This window comes from Zootoca vivipara, chromosome 15 (genome assembly GCF_963506605.1).
Source record: "Zootoca vivipara chromosome 15, rZooViv1.1, whole genome shotgun sequence".
Taxonomy (NCBI): Eukaryota; Metazoa; Chordata; class Lepidosauria; order Squamata; family Lacertidae; genus Zootoca; species Zootoca vivipara.
Window position 1 is genome coordinate 38212620 of NC_083290.1, and position 21006 is coordinate 38233625.

Sequence of the window (21006 nt, forward strand, 5' to 3'; positions counted from 1 at the left end):
AGACGAGCCTGCAAAAACCTTTGGTGTGTGGGTCAAAGGCAGGTAGAGATTGAAGCTAACGGGGAAATTGCAGTACGTTGGCAAGCTACATATTTTTCCAATATAAAGGCAAACCGGGGAAGCCTTTAAATGAATTGACTCTGCGAAAATGTCCCTTCCTATTAATCCCTTATCTTTTCTGGGCAAAAAACCACTAAGGTTTATTTTAATGGCTCCTGAATGAAAAATATGATTCCCATTTCATAATTTTGCAGAACCAGCCCACCGTCCACATCCATTTCAGCTGTGCCGGTGTGTGGGGCGGCAGACAGGCCCTCCCTCCGCTGGCCTGCCTTTGCAAGCAGCTGCCACCTAATTACCAGCTCTCGTCATGAGTGCGAAGAAACAAGTTGTGGCATTTAGGAAAGGTCTGCAAAAATAGGTGTCAGACCTTAACTAATAGTGATTGTCCTTCCATTCTGCTGTAATTTACATTTAATTCGCACATTTCATTTCCATTTAAAATATGATTACAGTGTTTTGAAGCACATCTCACCTGTCCCCTTGCATTATGGCAGCAGGGGAAATAATGGGAGGTGGCAGAAGCAAGGCAAACTACCCAACAGCCTGTCTGCTAGATGTAAACAGGGGATACCGTCGCCACTTAAGATCAGATTGAAGGAACAAGCAGAGCCGAAGATCTTCTATAAAAGAGAAGTGTGGTGGGAAGGAGCAAGATGATCACTTAACACATCACCGGAGAAGACGACTAAAGAGGACATTGAAGAGTCTTGAATTTGCATATGCTAATTTATGTGTTGAGATGCAAATTTAGCAGTAATAAGTGTACTTTAAATAGAAATTCAGGATCTAGAATGTGACCTGTGTGACTGCTCAGCCCGTTGTCCAGGTGGATAGGTAACTTCAAGGCCTCTGCTGTTGGTCCTTATCTTCAACAGGGACTTTGACCAGATGGCTCTTCACAGGAAAGTTCCTTTTATGGAGTTAGAATATTGGTCCATCAAGTTCAGTGCTTTCTGCACTGACTGGCAGCTACTCTCCAAGGTTTCAGGCATCAATGGTATCAAGCTACAAAGATTGCCTTGTCTTTAGCATCCTAACTGTTGCTTAAAGCAGAAGTGTGATGGTTTTCTCATGTGAGCAACAGTGGTGTGTCCATGGAAAATGCAGGGAAACTCCTACCGTTTTCTGGGTTAAAAGGTTTGCAAATAGATTTTTTTTTCCTGGAAGCAAGAAACATTGAAATGGGGTGGTGGGGAAGGGTGGTAGTGGTGGTTAACTTCTGCTGGATTCAGCTAGATTTCCAGAAGTTGCTTTTATGTTATGTGAGAGATCACACAAAACCACACACACAAACATTATCATGTAAGGAAACGTTGATGGTTTGACAACAGTCTGACAATGTTTAAAGGCCCCAGGCCTGACAACAGGTGCTTCCTAAAGCAACTCTGTAAGGTGATAAAGGGGACAACAGATTTAGCAACAAGGCTGACACTTAGTGACTCTCTTCACTTTCTCCAGCTACCTTCTACCGCAGCAAAATATAGGAGGTTGATCAGAGTATGATTTATTGTCCTGCACTTTCATGCTGGGCTGCTGGTTCTAGTGCTGCTTGGTAAAAGTGATAGAATATTTTGCAAACTTAGAAACTAATATAATATGCTTTTTGGGGGGTGGGGGAAACAAGATGTTATGCTTTGTGTCGTGAATAGATGAGAACTAATACACCATATTTCATATCCTGGTGTTTCTTCTGCAATTTCTCTAGCAATTTCTCTAGCAATTTATGCCATCCACTTTCCTTTGGAAGATCTGTTCTTTCTCCTTTCTAATGGTAAATAATGGCTTTTAATTGCATGCTCAGTTTTCTTGCTGTTTTGGCATCCTAAATTAAGTTGCCATCCCATTCCCCATCCCTGTCCCCCATGTCCGTATAGCTTGTATTGTTTTTTTTTAAAAAAAAAGGGGGGGAAAAGAATGATGGCTGAGTGTTGCTCTTGCATTACATCAGAGAAGAAAACAGAGCATCTGATGGATGAACATTCTCTAAATTCTGAACCTTGATCTAGATGTAGTTCTGTGAAGACAGCAGACTTGTCCACATTTCTGCTTGTCCCATGCCTAGAAAGTGTAGGTCTGAGCATTTTTGCCTTTCCCCCTACACTTTCCCCTGGAAAACCTGTTCTTTAGCACTAAATTGGAGCAAACATCAGCCTGGAGATTCTGCAGGCCTTTGGATAGCATTCTTTAAAGCACAGGAAACTTGGGGCTGAAAATCAACCAATCAGCAACCGACTGCTTCTTCTTGCATCCCACCCTAGCCCATCACCCTCCTCTCTCTTCCATTTCCACTGATCCACGCGGAACCCGGGATGCTCTGATTAATATCTAGTTCATGTGGGGAAAACAGCAGCCCCTATAAACAATATTATAAACCCATAGGCTGGTGATAAATCAGTTTGAGAAGGTGACCTCAGCAATGCTGGTGTAATCCCATGTGCCAGGGTAAATTTATGAGGCCAATTTTATTGGCCTGTGTGACCTGCACTCCTCAGAGATGTCTTGGTAACAAATCCCATCCACGTCATGTGTGAGCTTTTTCAATTGTCAGCCTTAACTGTAGGGGAAGGGATTCCATTCAACCACATTGTTTCCTCTCCAAAGGATAGACACAAACAAAGCCTTGGATAATTGTCATCTGATTAAGAAGCTGCCCTCCTAGCCCATTAAATGCCCAATACAGGTGTTAATAGGCTGGTGTCAAATATTTAACAAATATTGGATTAACTTGCTTGCTTAATATACACAAGGAGGGATCCTGGTAAGGTTCAATCCTACCTACAATAGGGATGGATGGATTTATCTATCTCTGGCCAATGACAGTTTTGCGAGTGTTCTTCCTCATTTTCTGTGGGTTATGGGAAGGAGGAGCAAAACATTCACCCTAAAATATACAATTCTATACTAATTTTCTCCTAAAATTCACTGGTGTTTTTGAGCCAACAACTGCATTGCAAAATTCAGGAAAAAAGGCAGAATAAGAATAAGAATTGTACACTGCCCACCTGACTGGGTTACCCCAGCCACTCTGGGTGGCTTCCAACATACAAAAAGATAATAATTGGTATCTGAATAACACATAATTATTACATAATTGGTATTTGAAGAAGTGTGCATGCACACAAAAGCTCATACCAATGACAAACGTAGTTGGTCTCTAAGGCGCTACTGGAAGGAATTTTAACATTAAACCTTAAAAAGCTTCTCTATACAGGATCATTGCATTCTGATCCATTCTGGGAAGTACAAGTTTGTTCAATTTTCCTAAAAATACAGACTGAACAAAACTCTCCACCATCCCTGAACTAAAAATAACCTTTCTCTTACCAGACCCCACCCCCGTATCCTCCCAAGGATGAGTTTCTGGTAGAGCAGGCAAGAAACATTATATCTATTTATTTAGGATTGTAGCATTGTGAAACCACTGAGCCTCTTGGTCATGCCAATCAGAACGTTGGCTGTTCAAATCCCTGCCACGGGGTGAGCTCCCGTTGCTCTGTCCCAGCTCCTGCCAACCTAGCAGTTTGAAAGCACACCAGTGCAAGTAGAAGTAGATAAATAGGTACCACTGTGGTGGGAAGGTAAACGGTGTTGGTGTTTCCATGCACTCTGGTTTCCGTCATGGTGTTCCGTTGCGCCAGAAGCGGTTTAGTCACGCTGGCCACATCACCCAGAAAGCTGTCTGTGGACAAATGCCAACTCCCTTAGCCTGAAAGCGAGATGAGCGCCACAACCCCATAGTCGCCTTTGACTGGACTTAACCGTCCAGGGGTCCTTTACCTTTACCTTTACCAACTAACATAGTTTGCCATGTCTATTAATTTCAATCGATCTATTTGAGTATGAGTAGCACTGGCTACAACTCTGATATAATTAATTTCTATTCTGACATTCCTCCTAAAGGAGCCCAGGACAAAGAACAATAAAGGAGCAAAGCAATACAGCAAAATTAATAACATTTTAAAACAATCAAACATTTTTACAGATAAACAATGTCAAGATTGCTAGGAACAGTACCTTTTAGCCATCAAATGCCTGGGTGATGCTTTTAAATTCTCCATGAATGTTAATAATGAGACAGATGCACTGTCTCATGGAGGGCATTCCATTAAATGAGGAGCCACTGCAAAGAAGGCCCTGTCGTGGGGCAGTACCAACTGTACAGCACACACACAGAGCAAGGCTGAGAACCATGAGGCACAAAATTGTTCATATTGAGGGAGGCACTCTTTTAGGCAATTGGGCCCCAAGGGTTGCATCCAATATTAGTCCTAACCAGAGTAGACCTTTTGAAGTCAATGAACACAAATATATTTCATTGATTCATTCCAGTGGGTCTACTCTGAAATGGACTTAGTTGGATACTTTGCTGGCATCAATCTTTCGCAGGAGTCAACGGAGGAGAGAGCCTTTGGGAGTGAAGTCAAACCATTGGCTGCAACCCCAGGTCATTTAGGGGTTTGTACGCAAGTTCATTCTGAAGGAAATCAGCCCTGAGTGCTCACTGGAAGGACAGATCCTGAAGCTGAGGCTCCAATACTTTGGCCACCTCATGAGAAGAGAAGACTCCCTGGGAAAGACCCTGATGTTGGGAAAGATGGAGGGCACTAGGAGAAGGGGACGACAGAGGATGAGATGGTTGGACAGTGTTCTCAAAGCTACGAACATGAGTTTGACCAAACTGCGGGAGGCAGTGCAAGACAGGAGTGCCTGGTGTGCTATGGTCCATGGGGTCACGAAGAGTCGGACACGACTAAACAACAACAGCACGCAAGTTCTAAGAATGTGAATTGGACCTGGTTTTAAACTGTACTTTTGGTGTTGTATTAAGTATGGATTTTATATTATTTTACATCATATCATTGTTTTGTGCAACCTGCTCGGGGACCTATGGTGAAGGACAGCTAAGAAATCCTATAAACAAATAAATATGTGCTTTATTGCTTCTGGCAATATGTGACTCTTTCCCTTGTTGTCTGAAATGTGGTTGGGTAAGTGATGATATCAATAACAAGCTACAGAGATTCCTCCTTGGCCTATGCTGCATTGTGATACTTACAGCTCAGCTCAGCCTGCAGATAAAGGACTTGCCTGGAAGCAGGAGTTGTACTCTCTCTCCCCTGCCTTGTCTTCCTGTTGTTGGACCTTTGTTTCTGCTTGTTTCTATTTCATACCCTGAATGCTTTCCTAGAACTGTCTGTCTACCTGGATTAATTGTCCTAGTCTTGTCTGGCACATGCCTAACTTGCTCTGCTGCATTGCCGAGTTGCACCCCATGAACATGGGAAGCTGCCTTAGACTCAATCAGATCATTGGTCCATCTAGCTCAGCATCATCCACACTGATTGGCAGCAGCAGATTCCAGATTGGAAACATTCTCAGCCCTGATGCTGGGGATTGAAACTTGGACCTTCAGGATACAAGGCAGATACTTTGCCACCGAGCTACAACCCCTCCCCTTAATGCAGCCCAAATTTATCTTACCATCCATAATCCCGCAAAGAATACCCTTGGTGTCTCTAATGACAATATTGCTGGTGACGTCAAGGATTCAACATAAGAGAGAGGGGCCTCCAGATTGCCAGTACTTTATGGAAGGGATTCTAGGGCATAGGGTTTCCAGATTTCAAAAAGTAAAAACCAGGGAACCTCAAAGGTTGTTCAGCTTTTAAGGAAAACCTGAAAGTTGTTGGTGGCGAGCATCTCTTCCTCCCCCTTGCCCAAGGAAGAAGGCTGGCGGAAGCAGCCATGGTGAGGCCATGGAGAGGCAATGGGGTGGTCCCTTGCTGTTGTCATCATGGCTGTTCAGAACAAACGTTGGCTCATCCTCCTCCCGAACTCAGTGGTGGCAGCTCTGGCAGGGGAAATAGGGACATTCCAGGAATCAGAAACCAGGAGGACTTTCATAATTCCAGGACTGTCCCTGGAAAATCAGGACACTTGGATGTTATGGACCTGTTGCATAGAAAACTGGTGCTCCACCACTGAGCTATGGCCAACAGAAGGTCCCAGACTCAATCCTTGGCATGTCAAGGGTATTTTTTGGCAGGTGATGGGAAAGACCCTTCTCTTCCTGAAGCCCTGGGAACCTCCATCAGAGTAGACAATATGAGGCTGGATGGACAGATATCCTGGTATAAAGCAGTTCCCAATGTTCCATAGTGCAAGAGAGGCCTCCTGTCCTTTAAGCTGGTGTTCTGAGAACCTGGGCAGTGGTTATTGGTTTAACCTTTTGGGCTGGCAGCCACACCAACACCTTTCCCCCCTTCCACCCATACCTCCCTGTTATTTGATCCTACTTGGGTAACCAGAACCCGAGCACTTTAAGTCTGTTTGACTGTCCCTGTCATCATCAGGTTTACGGATGGTTAATTTATTCTTTATAGCCCAGCCATTGATGGCTGTTAAATCACAAATGAGAGCCAATAAAGGGTGAATTGCAGCTGAAATTACACTGTTTATATGACAGCAGAGTGCTGGCTAAAAGATTCATATGCTGCTGATGAAGTACGTTATAAATTTTAATTACCATAGTTTGTACAAATGACATGTTTGAAATGCTATTGAGTAATGTGACCCTGATAATGAAACTATAAAATAAATCATTAACTTTCAGAATGAGGTTTTTTTTATTTCCATGCTGCATGAAGTAAACTTTTCAGTTTATGCCAATGCAACCTTCTCCTCCTTTGTAAAGTTGCAAGTAGCTTTTCTTTCTTAAGGCACATGCTGTTTATCTAAACCTCAGCTACTTTTGAAATTCTGCAACATCCCCAGTAGTCTATTCTCGGGGTTGCCAATGTGTTTGGATTTTGCAGAACTTCTTTGTCTTGCCCATGATGCCACTTTAAACAGTCAAGGCTTTCCCCAAAGAATTTTGGGAGCTGTAGTTCGTGAAGGGTGCTGGGAGTTGGTGGGAGAACCTTGCTCCCCTCACAAAGCTACAGTTCCCAATGATCCCTGATCATTGTCCATGCTGGCTAGGATCAGTCAGAGTTGGAGTCCAAAACATGGAGAACAGTAGGTTGGAGAAGGCTGCTTTAATGGCTGGGGAGTCAAACCCTTTTATTCTGTAGCTAAACATCTTTCTATCCTATTGAATCCATTGAACATGTGGCTCTCCCTTCATTACAATATTTGGCCATTGGAGTGTTCTTAACAAAAAGGATGCCAGGGCCATCTTTGGAAGATAATGGGTTGTATCCAATGTTAGTCCTACTCAAAGTTATTAGACATGGATAACTTGGATCTATTAATTTCAATGGGTATACTCTAGGCCAAAGTTGGTTGGACACTAATGTTATAAACACATCATTTAAAGAGAGAGAGAGAGAGAGAGAGAGAGAGAGAGAGAGAGAGAGAGAGAGAGAGAGAGAGAGAGAGAATGAATAATCATAGAAAGAATATTTCACTGACACTTAAAAGAGGGAGAATAATTTGTGTGTATATGTGTATACACTGGACTCAAGACATTCATCAACCAGTCTGTTTTCTATGGCATATGCCCAGAACTTTGCTTTCCCCTGAGTTGTAGCTCACTGTGTATTTCTGTGGCATGTAGTTATTTTTCTTAACTGTTATATTAGGCAGCTGTGGGTTTTAAAAGGCAGTTGAAAATGTGTTCCCTTTTAAAATGTTGCATTTAGAGAGAGAAGGGACCACTTGCCTGAAAAATAAATAATGCTTTCTGCCTACACATTTAGCCTAGTGATGTTAAATCTCAATGCAAACACGTATGGCTATAGAGTTCCCCAGTTAGGACCTGTCAATGAAAATTTGTCTGTCTCTGTTCCCCAGAACATTTTGTTAGGTACCTGGCTCTCCCCTTTGTTGGGGTAAAAAGGAAAGAAAAAGTGACATTTGTGTTGATCTCCTTAGGCTCCCACTGAGGTGGTCACTCACCTTTAGCTCCTCCAGAGACTGGTCTTTTATTGCAGCTGTATTTTGTAATGTGTTCTTGACACGCACGTTAAAGGTAAAGGTAAAGGTACCCCTGGCCGTTAGGTCCAGTCACGGACAACTCTGGGGTTGCGGCACTCATCTTGCTCTATAGGCCAAGGGAGCCGGCGTTTGTCCGCAGACAACTTCCGGGTCATGTGGCCAGCATGACAAAGCTGCTTCTGGCGAACCAGAGCAGCACATGGAAACACCGTTTACCTTCCCGCTGGAGTGGTACCTATTTATCTACTTGCACTTTGACATGCTTTTGAACTGCTAGGTGGGCAGGGGCTGAGACCGAGCAACAGGAACTCACCCCGTTGTGGGGATTCGAACTGCCGACCTTCTGATCAGCAAGCCCTAGGCTCAGTGGTTTAGACCACAGCGCCACCCGCATCCCTCACACGCACATTAGTGGTGGGTTTATTTTGTTTTAGCCTGCATTCAGATATGGGGATTCTTGTGTTAATTTTCTTGGTTATAATGCTAGCACTTTTGTCCCAGTTTCTAAGCATCCTTTTATGCTGCTGTCCCTGTTGCATTATGGAACAATGGCTTACTGATTGATATACTTTGATGATGTTGCAGAACTTTGATGATGTTGCACTAAATTTCAGTCACACCAATGGTTGTGATATGATATAATAAATGTCAAAGGGCACAACGCCATCTCCCTACTTTTCTGCTTGCGCACCCTACTCTTCCCTCATGATTCACCATGTAGTATGCTAAAATACCACCCCAAATTTTGATACATGAGTGGTGGGGGACTGATCTATGAAAACCATGGAAAGCTTACAACACAAAACCCTCATGATATTTCAGGTTTCCAGACTCGCAAATGGACCGCCCTCCACCCCCACCCCCACCCCCGCCAGAAACAATTAGTGCAGAATGAGCATTAAACTTTCACTGGATTCCACTAGATTTCAAGAAGTGGGTTTTACATCATGTGAAAGATCACACAAAACATGGAAATTAACAGGTTAGGAAATGTCAAGAAGATGAAATAAAGTGCTATCGCAACACTTGTTTGTTCTGCTCTACTATGTTCCCCCAATGCTACCACTTTATTGCTGTCTGGAGGGGCACAACAAAAGTATATTTGTGACATTAAATGCTGAGGGATTTCAACAGGAAGTTGAGGGCACAAGCAGTATTGAAAGTGGGATTGCAATAGCACCATGAGCATCACCATGAATCCACTAAAGGTGTAGCCATATCTTTACTTTGTCACTCAGACCATTGGGGTAGAGATCGCTCCGGCGCCCCTGCCCTTGCAGGGTGTAGCATGGTTTCCTACCGGCCCGGCGCACTGGCACACCGTGCCACCGGGGGTCTACCTAGAGCCGGCCCTGCAAACCCCTACTCCTAATTAACCTTTACAACCCAAGACCAAGAGGCAGAATAAAGGTGTGCTGGAGAATTTTTTTAATATGTCTTTTATCCCATTATTCCTCCAGAGAACTCAAGGGAGCACACACTGTAAGGTAGGTTAGGGTATGAGAAGCAGAGACTGCCTGGGTTCACCAGACTAGTAGACTAGGGGTTCAAACTATAGACTCACTGATCACAGGCCAAAAACTCTAACCACTTGACTACATAGCCTCTCCTGACAATACTGTATGTATGGAGCAAATGGCTATAGAGAACTCATGCAAGTGGGCTAATGCTACAGGGCTTGAAAAAGTCCCCAAGACCACTTGCCCACTTGGACTAGTGGAAAATTACTTCCTGGTCACCACTATACTGAAAATATGAGCAAAATCTATACACTGAAACATTCCAAGAGAGTTTGAACTGGGCTACTCAAGATTTTGTCTATAACCAGGTCTAACTTGCAGAGACAGAAAGTTTTCCCAAGTATGCTCTAAAAACACAGTATCCCCTTATTAGTGGTCAAAATCTCTGGGCAAGGGGTGCTATTTTGGGATGTGGTTTTGGTAGTTGATGCTTTTACTTCCTGAGTCTGCCTTATCAGCCCAGGGGAAACTGTCCCAGCCAGTCTGCTCCTGCTCGCCCTACTTACTGCCGAAAGAAAGGACCACATTACTGCTGTTATAAACCATTGATTAAGGTTTATAATAGCAATAATCCCCTCGAAATTCATTGTTACTGCAGTTAATGACCAGTTTATTAGAGCGTTAACCATCCTTGGCAATGGGCTGAGTCGTTTAATGCTGGTAACGACCAATTTCTCAAGGGTTATTGCTTAAATAACAATCCTTAGTTAGATATATGCTCAACCACCAGATATAACACCAGCTGGAACCTTCTCTTGTGCAATAATTGTTCATTATTATTCCCAAGTTCTGCCGCCGCGTCTTAAAGTTTCAGATCCAAAGGGCCATTTAGTGGGGAAAGTATCTAAGAACTGAAAGCAAAAGTGCTAGACCAAGCATCGGCAATAGGAAAGGGAATGGCCAGACTTGTAGATGTAATCTCCAACATCCCCTTCTAGTCATTCTCCCCTCACACAATTATCATCATGGGAGGGGAAGAGCCAGGCCACAATTTATGGCTCTGACCACCAGAACATCCCATGCTGGCTTTGTCTTCCATTCTACATGGATTGGAGGAGAAGGTCTGGAGTGCTTAAGTTCATGGAAAGCCTTTGCACACAGAGCAGGCTCCCTGCTTCAGACATTATCCTCCATTGTGGAAAGGGCTGCATGGTGTATAAAACTGGGACTAGGACATTATGGTGTACACCAGTAGCAGTGGGGGCAGCATGAGGTGCAACAATAGGGACAGGGGCAACAAGCATTTGTGGGGGGGGGGTGAACAAGAGTGGTTTGCCCAGGGCTCCCTGAAACTTGCAGATACATGTGTCAAGGCAGTAAGCTTGCTCGTTGCAACTGAAACATGAGCCCGCAAATTCAGCACAGTCAGTTCTCAGGCACTGTGTTTTTAGTTTCAGTCCTCCATTACAAGCAGCAGCCTGCTGCATTGTCCCCCACCTCCAAGTCATTTTACAGTAAAGTGGTTTATGTTGAATGATTGTGTAAAAGTGTCATTATTGTTTCACTGTACCTTTAAGAGTCAGGAAAGATCTAGTGACTGGAGTTCTGCAGCTGTGGAGCAGCTCGACAGGTGTTGCTGTGAAGCTGATGATGCAGAGTATATCAGGGGTGTTGTGTGTTGCCTCTGTGCTGGGCGATTTCCCAGTGTGCTCTTGGTGGGTGGTTTGGGTGTGTGGGTGTTTTGTGTAAGCCTATTTTAATTTTTGTTATTTTTACTTTCTCCATTAAACCAAGCATTTGTTTAAGCCTTGGTATGACTCTATGTGTAAGTCCCTCAGCCAGCTTCTGCTGATGCAACTCAATTGCTTCTAATCCTAACAGTTTATGCATCCTCCATGTGGCTTTCTCTTCATGGTACATTTATAATTTCAGGCAGGTCCCTGAGAGTAACGTTGGACCTAAGAAAATCAATCTTTATCACCGCACTGCCACCAGAGCACAGTCTCTACCTGCTTAGGTGGGGTGTCCTTTGTGTACTTCCACTAGGTTCCTGCTCCTTCAAATTTCAGCTCAAAGGTGCAATGCCAATGGCCACACCCACACATTAAAAAAACTATTATACCACTTTAACAGTAATAGCTCCCCCCCCCAATAATCATTGGAACTGTAGTATGTTAAGGATGCTGAGAGTTGTTAGGATACCCCTGCTCCCTTCACGGAGCAACAGTTTGCCAAAGTCGTTGAACAATGAATCTTTCTTCCCATGGAATTCTGGGAAGGTGGCCAACATATGAAGAAGTGAGAAAGCCCCCCCCCCGGCTGTCTCAGCTGGAGCTAACTGCCACTTAGCTTCTCCCCTTCCAGAAGTGCCACCACCAATGGTGATTCCTCTTGGCTTCTTCTGCAGGGAAGAGAGAAATGAGACAGAAATGACCCTTCCAAATGGATCCTCCCTTCCAAGAACTGTCTCCATTCAGTCACTCTGTTTGGCTCCATCAGAGGGGGAAGTGAGAAAATGAGGCCCACTCTATCACCCATCACCAGCGCCAATTTTCGCTTTGGTTACATACCTCCAATAGTGGTTTCCTTCAATGACCACTACATCTGGCCATTATGTAACTTTATTATGTAATGTTACGGAAGAGCTGGGACCCCTTTTTATTTTCCTCTTCCTGGCAGTCACAGACATATTATGTTGGGTTCCAGCTTCCATGAGACTCAGCTGGTTATGGCCAATTGTCAAGGGTGATGGGAGTTGTAGTCCAGCATAATATGGAAGGCCATAGTTTCCAAGTCTACTGTAGGTCCTGTATTATGCCTAAAGCATATCCTAAAAGCCTATTCAAATTTTTGAGAGAGGACTGACAAATTGGTTTTTCCACCATTCTGTTGTGCAATAGAGTTTCATAGGCAATCGGGTGTTAGGCAAAAAATAAATAAACAATTTTTTGCAGGATAAGGGTGGTGGCAGAGAGAAAAAGTTGTCACCCTAGCTATTGAGGTTGTCAGTGGTTTCACTGCACCAGAGGGGGGGACCATATTGCATGCATATATATATATATATATATATATATATATATATATATATATATCCATGGAGATTTTAAAATAGGATATTAATTACAGGACTGGAAAAGCTATTGCAGACAGGAATACATTCCAGCGTGAAATCCTAATTTTGTATATTAATTACAGGGTGGGAAAAGGTATTCCAGACTGTAATCTGAAATGAATTATAGTATTGAACTAGAATGTGTACCACTAATACAAAAAATAATAATAAAGCCTTGCTGTAATGTAATGTTGCTATACATGAAAATCACAGTGTTGTGGATTAAACTGCAGTTCTTGAGACTGAAACTGTCAATTGCAGGATTCAAACGCTTATGTTAAAAGCAAAGCAAATCTCAGTTCCCTCCTGATTATAGGTTGTGTAGACTCTGGCACTTACCACAAGGGGGAGACAGGATCACAATCTCTCTCTCTCTCTCTCTCTCTGTCTCTCTCTCTCTCTCTCTCTCTCTCACACACACACACACACAGAGGGAGAGAGGGAGGGAGAGAGGGAGGGAGAGAGGGAGAGAGGGAGAGAGGGAGGGAGAGGGAGAGGGAGAGGGAGAACTTTTACATTATTTCAGTTTCAAAGCAAAGTGTCCTGGAAAGAAATTGCACAGTGTATCATGGTCAAAATAATTTCCAAGGACTTGCCACCACTGTTGGAGGCAATATGCTTCTGAATACCAGTTGCTAAAAACCATGCAAAGGAAGAATACTGTTGCACTCAGGTCCTGCTTGTGGGCTTGCCATAGGCATCTGGAGGGCTGCCGTGAGAACAGTATGCTGAACTAGACACGTCACTGACCTGATCCAGCAGGTTCTTCTTCTGTTGGCCTAACAAGTCTTCACTTATCCAGGGCTATTTTTTCTATAAAACAAGAGCTGCTGGAACTCACCACGAACACCTCCCTTGTTCTCTTAGAATGGCAATGGCGCCCATTTGAGAGGTACCAGAAGTGAGTTCCGGCTGGGGGGGGAAAGCCCTCTACTGAAACTGCTTCTGATGCCCAATGCAATTCTGGTGTATTTTTCATATTTAGCTTCTATTCCCATTGTAAAACTCGGGCTACAAATTTTCTACACAAACCCCATTGAATTCAGTGAGACTTCTGAGTAGAGGTGGTTTAGGACCGCAACCTCAGTGTGGTATTAATTTTGCTAGCAGGCCTGACTTGGCAACCAGAAAAAAAGATTCCTTGGACTTTGGGCAACCTAAATATGATGGAAGGATGGAAGGAAAGAAGGGAGGAATTTAAATCTAATAAGTTGGATGGGTTGGAAGTCACAAACGATTGGGGCTAGCGATAGCTAGGATACGGTGATTTATTTATTTATTTATTTAGCCATTTCATTTTCAGCAGTTGATATGTGTAGCTAGTGGTGGCCAGCAACCATTGGGAGTGACAGAGCAAAAGGCAGGGTGGCCAACAGTAGGGAGAGTCAGATTCAATAACAGGTGAAGTAGACTAATTCTGCTTTTGTCACCACCCTCTTCTACAAGGCATCACCTAGTCTAAGGAGGAGAAAGCTAACAGTGAGCTAATAATAATAATAATAATAATAATAATAATAATTTATTTATACCCCGCCCATCTGGCTGGGTTTTCCCAGCCACTCTGGGCGGCTTCCAACAGAAAAATAAAATACAATCTATTAAACTTTAAAAGCCTCCCTAAACAGGGCTGCCTTCAGATGTCTTCTAAAAATCTGGTAGCTGTTTTTCTCTTTGACATCTGATGGGAGGGCATTCCACAGGGCGGGCGTCACTACCGAGAAGGCCCTCTGCCTGGTTCCCTGCAACATGGCTTCTCGCAACGAGCGAACCGCCAGAAGGCCCTTGGCTAGACCTCAACAAGCTGATTGTAAGAAAGAAGGCAAGTCGGTGGGAGATGGCTGAGGTTGGGTACCCCAGTTGACCTAATGCACCAGCCTCTACAGTGCTGGCTCCTTGGACTGCTTTTTAGGCTTTGATGAATTGCTTTTCCAGCAAATTTTGGATGTTGGGCAGGAATGTTTCTGAGGAAACTTAGAAAACATTCAATGGATTGTGGCCATCAGCTTTATTCCAGAGCAGGCATGTTCAACAGGTAGATCGTGATCTACCATTAGATCACTGGACGTCTGTGGTAGATCACCGGTAGATCAGTGGCTCCCCCCAGAGAAGCTAAAAACTTTGGCTTCCCTAAGAAAAGCTCAACATCTTTGCCCTGCACCCCTAAAATGATCTGAACCACCCAAAACAGGGCTTTCCTTCCTTAAAAAAAAGAGCTCAACATTGCTTTTCACTTCCCTAAAGAGGTTCAACAACTTTTACGTGAACCCCCCAAAACAGGGCTTTCCTTCCTAAAAAAAACTCAACTTTGACCTGAACCCACAAAAAGGGGGTAGATCACTGCCAGTTTTTATCTCTGTGAGTAGATCGCAATCTCTTGGAAGTTGGCCACCCCTGTTCTAGAGCTACAAACTTTAACTGAATCATCTATTGGAATGGTCAGTTCAACACCTGGTTAATCGCACAACTTGATAATAAGTTACTTGTTTCAAAACAAGCACTTAGTGCCTGCCTGCCATCTGCAGTTTTTTATACTGTACTTCAGAAAAAGCATTATGCTCTTCTGGCACCTGCTACAACATTAATCTTCAGCATCTCTAAACACAAAAGGTTTGTATCCATTTGAGTTATATTCAGAGAAGGACTGTTCAAATGGCTAAGTTAGTAATGTTCATTATTTGCAGCAGGTCTTCCCTGTGTAGGGCTAACATTGGCTGCAACCCCAAGAAAGTGTGTTTATCTTAGAAATCTAACTATAACCTCCAACTGTTGTTGAGATGGCCAGGAGCATAAGAACTAAATGGATATTTAAAATATATATTTTAAAAAAAACTGTCAGGGGGTTGTGTCCAACTGGTTGGATATAGACTGGAGGAACCAGCTAGGGAACCACCATGCGAAGAAGGCACAGAGCTTGGGGAGTGGTGGTGGAATAATGGTGAATGGTCAGAGAGAGAAGACTGGGAAGAGGAGGTGTCAGAAGCTGAGGAGGTCACAGGGCTTAGTAAGCTAGGAAAGTTTGTAGCAGAGAGAAGTCCAGAATCAGAGGCAGAAGATGAAGCACGAGGGTGGGAGGCATAGCTGCCAAGTTTTCCCTTTTCTCGCGAGGAAGCCTATTCAGCATAAGGGAAAATCCCTTTAAAAAAGGGATAACCTGGCAGCTATGGTGGGAGGAGAAAGGTGGGAGAAGATTAGTCAGGCTGGTGAAGAGTCATGAGTGTCTCTCCCTCTTGCTGCAACAAGCTTCCCTCTGCTTTCTCCCAGAACCAGAAGAGGGCTGAAACAGGTGGAGCAGTGACAGGTTTCATGTAGGTGTGATCTCTGATTGCTTGGGGAAAGCCCTGGAGAGGAGGGGACTTAAACAGCTATGGAGAGACAGGGACTTTCATGGCGTAAGACCTACAGGGGATGAGCTGCTGTGCTCATTAGGCCTGACATTCAAACAAGTCTGTGAAAATTGTGTTTTTGCTAATAAAGAGTTAACTCCAACTTTGAACAGTGTGATTTACTGCTGGCTCGCTCTTTGAAACCAACTAAGGCCCTATGTTCATTGTACATTTAAAGCAGTATCGTAACACTTTAAACAAAGTTCCCTGGGAAGAATAATTAACTGTTAAGCCACCCTGAGAATTGCGGCTCCAGGAGGGGAACAGGGGGACCTGCTACCAATTCACAACACTCTTAACAAACTACATTTTCCAAAATTCTTTGGGGGAAGCCATGGCTGTTTCAAGGGGCAAGATACTGCTTTAAACGCCTTGTGACAGATGGCACCCTGGTTCTACTCAAAATGCACCCACTGGACCTCAGTTATTCATGACTTAATCACAATTGGTTTACTCTGAGAAGAACTTGGCTGTAACCTAGATGTAAGCCAGGCTGCGGGGGGGGGGACTTACCACCTGTTGATTAATCCTTATTTTGGAGGATGAGGGAAAGCCTAATTAAGAGCCATACCTTAATACACATCAGGTGTGATTGGAACCTACCCAGCTCCTTTTAATATTAAAAGCAGAATCAAGGAGAAGTTGGGAGAGAGATGGCCTCTGGGGTTTCAAGAAAACACATCAAAAGCATTCCGCAGCTAAGATGTCTCTTCCTTTATCAAGATGAACCAATTTAATAGGCTAATTGTTAACCGGGGCCAAGTTCTGGTCTGTTTCTGGTTTGCAGATCTGGTGCTGTTATCTCAGCTGTGGGAAGGAAGGATGGGGGAGGAGAAGGATGGCGGCATTCAGCCACCTGGATTCCTTGGCCTCACACTGAATGAGGAGGCAGCATGGTTCACATGGGACGTGTCGCTCTTTTCCACCTACATATTATTCCTGCCATAAATCCCATTGACAAGCTTGAACTTTTCCCAACTGACATGTTTACAAGGGAAGTGCACCTTTGACAGGAAAATTAAGCCTATCAATCACTTAACGAGCTTGTTAATGAATGGCTCTCAGATTGCCCTGATTCCATGCCTGGTAGAGTAATTTATTGATCCAGGACTGGATCGCGGGAACTCTCCGTTCCATGGCCAAAGCCAGATGCTCTCTTAAGTTTGATGCTTCAAGCCAGTGGCCATTTCATAACGGCTCCGTTTTCTCATTAGACTCACATTTTCTCTTCCTTTTCCCCTTTCCTTCTCTCCACCCGCCCTCTCCGACAGAACAAAGGGAACAGATGCCAGCCCTGGGCCTCTCACACCCACTCAAACATATGGAAGCCATCTCCTTTCTCTTTGTAATTACACAGGAGCTGGCTTTTCAATGGCTTCAGGTTTTATTGCAAAGAAACCGACCAGTTCCTACATAAAACATTTTTATGGCTTTCTCCCCCCAGGGACCCTTCTTTGCGGGATCCTGTCAGGTATAAAGCAAGCAGGACCCCCTGGCAGCCAGCAGAAATATGGCATTTCTTGGAGTTAGATCCAGCAGCAGGATCAGTTGACGCTCTCCAGGAAGCCAGCCGTGACATTGGAAGCTGTTCAGTGGAGGGACAGAATGAAAGCAGGACCTTATTGTTAGAAGTTCCAATCTCTACAACTCTCTCTTGCACCCCGAAGTCCATGGGAATTGATGGCACCACATTCCACTTCAAGCAGAATCCTGGGGCAAGACATTTATGGTGCTCACCAATATTCCTTTGGTTGGCCATTTGTACTGCTATACTTACTATACTTATCAAGTATGTTAGGGGAAGCAGAATGATAATAATAATAATAATAATAATAATAATAATAATAATAATAAAGTATTGATACTATCTGGCTGGGTTTCCCCAGCCACTCTGGGCAGCTTCCAACAAAATATTAAAATACAATGGTCTGTTAAACATTAAAAGCTTCCCTTAAATAAGAATTGAATTGCAAAGATGGAAGGGCCTTGCTCCGCCCCCCCTCTTTTTCCTGGTAAAAAGCAGCTGTTGCGAAGGTCAGGTAAGCATCACCACCCTACCATGCCATCTGCTACTGGTTTAAATAAATTCATAAACTAAATTTGACAGTTCCAACCCTTTGGAACTGCCTACAAGTTACTTGTGCACTGTGAGGTTTGCACCAAACTAGGTTTCACTCAGGGGCTCGTCCACACTTCTGCCTAGAGAGCGTGGGTCAGAGAGATTTTCCACTTGCCCCATGTTTTCTAGGCACAGATCTGAGCAGTTTTACCATTGCCCCACTCTTCAGTGCTAAATCAAAGCAAACATAAATCTGGAGAAAACTGAAATTGCTGTTTGCCTCGACTGAGTGCTAAAGAGCAGTTTTCCCTGGAGGAAATCAGCAGGACAAGAGAAAATGTGGCTAAGCCCTTACAGCAGATCCCCTTAAATAAATGGACTGTATGTTAGTCATGTTCATTTAAATGGGTCTACACCCCTTTTAAAATAAGCCCAATTAATTATATGCAAAACCATAACCAAAATATGATATATGCATATGATTCATATATAAAAGAATCAGGTTCCATGAGGCAATGCATTTCTGCAGCATAGCTTTAAAAGTATTAGAACATAATTATTTTCCTACATCTATGTGCAATGTTGTATGTATTTGTTTGCATGTTTAGACCTTTAAACCCCCCCCAATAAATAAATTCACACAAGACTCAAATTTTGGTTTGGTTTTTGGCAGAATTTAGTCCACAACTTTATTGATTACAGCAAGTGAGTGGTTGCATAGGCTCTGGTTCGACTAGCTTCCTGCACCCCTGCAGGTAGCGCTGACCCAGGGTTCCAGCATAGGTAAGCCAAGGGTGAACACCTGGATAGGCGGAAAGCCGGGGACATGCTATGTCCACCACCCAGATGTCCCCCTGGACTCAGGCACGGGCACAACCCCTCTCAGGGTTGACCAAACCATTGATTCCCTGGATTCCTTTAACGGAATACCCTTCACATAGGAATGGCGAGAGCGTTCCCCCATCCCTATCACCTGAACCAGAGCCTATCCGCCACGAGAGCACCCACGCTCTCCGCCAACCACTCACACCTGTAACCAATCCCTTAGCCCCACTGACACGGAGGTCAGCCATAAATCATTCTCAGACCCCATCAAGCCTGTAAAGGGACACATTGTGAAAAGTAATGCCCAGGTGATGAACCTTCTTGGCCACTGCACTCTGGACGCACCTCCTGGCCCTCTCGGTGGCAGCTGGGCAATGACTTCCTCTCCATTCGCGTCACGGCAGCAGTCGCAACCAGAATATTTTTAGTCCAGGAAGAGCTGCTTTCAACTCCTCCAAGTCCTCCTGCAGGCGGGTCTGCAGGCATAAGCCGGGAGCTTCCGGCAGGTCATTCTCGCCCAGCTGCACCACCATCGCCACAGGCGTGCCTTCCGCAGACACCTTCACCCGCACTGTTGGAAGAAGCTCCTCCCAACGCATTCCTTGTCTGGATATCCAGGACAGTCTCACATGGTTGGGGAGCCCAAGCCTATGTCCAAATCCAGACTCCGCTGCCCTCTTGCTGGCCCAGTAGACAATGCTGTGCCCCACTATCCAGACATGCATGGAAGGTGGACCTAGGAATGAACAAAATAAAGTTAGCAACTGCCATTTCCGAACATAACCCCTGTATGCGATTGCCAATGGCCCAGATCCATGACCCTGTCTAATGGACAGGCCCCAATGCACAGCGGTGGGAGCTGCCCCAATACGGAAGGAATGAGGTCCAAACTCACTGGCTGACAGGCTGCATGCTGAGATCGCTTTGTGCATTACTGCAGCAAATTGATGCCTCTTTAACAAGGACCCATCCTCATGAACCAGGAAGGGACCATCCCCAGGCAGGTGAAGCAACAGATATCTCTCAGCATTCTTTCCCAATCCTTTTAAATAAATGTATTTTAACATCTTAAGCTCTGCATTTCATGATGGTTTTTATGCTGGTGGTTTTATCTTGAGGAGAGCTTTATGGTCTGCTATGTTGTGTGCTGGCTGCTAAATTCGTATTCTCTCTCTACTTTGATTTTGTTTCCTTAGTTTATAAGATCTCCCCCCTCCTCTATGTGCTGTATTAACAGGTTTTAATGGGACCATAATTTTTATTACTCTGTTTTGTTCAATACCCAGACAACCTCGTTACTTATTGGGCATCTGAAAAACGTAATAAATAAATAATCTTCATTCCCACATCACAAAAGATGGGTGAAGCGCTAACAAGAGCTTTTTTTAAAAAAAAAAGGCTGTGAATCTTATTCTTCCATTGGAAATATGCTTTGATGATCATTACATGTATTTATTTACTAAATAATCTATATCCTGCCTTTTGGAACATTTCCCACAAAGCGGCAAACAGTAATTTTGAAGAACATACAAGTTGAAGAACATGCAAGAATAATATATGAAACCAACAAAACAGAGAAAAGCAGTACGAACTACTCATAATTAGAGTAGTTAACAAAAACCTTATAAACAAGCAACTAACCCAAGACTATTTAGTCAAGCTCAAGCTCAATAGCAGAAGACAAGCTCATCAATTAAGCCCTTCTTCAAGAAGAAGCCTGTGGGGAGGGAATGTGTTCAATTCTTTCTGTTTCTCATTTTTTTCCAGTCTAAAAATTGTGGGATGTGATACATAAGTAGCAGTCAAGTACAACATTCCCTGTTTTCCTAGAGTGGACATGCAGGAGAATGTTTGGTCCAGCCAGTCAAAAACTTCCTGTTTCCTCCTGGCTGGGACATACTTCCTTTGCATGTGACTAGAGGTGGGCATGAACTTACTTGTCCAGGTAACAAAAGGACAGCACACACCCTCTTCTCCATCTTCCTTTCATTGTGTGAGCTGCAGTGACTGCTAGTCTGCAGTCACTGGGGTCATTCCCCCATATGGGGTAGATCCACATGTATATACTTTGTAACTAAGTCTGCCTTCAGGGATCCAGCTGTGAACTGATGATGTGAGTAAACTTCTTTTATATACTTTACGCAAGGTTGAGGCATGTTTATTCTT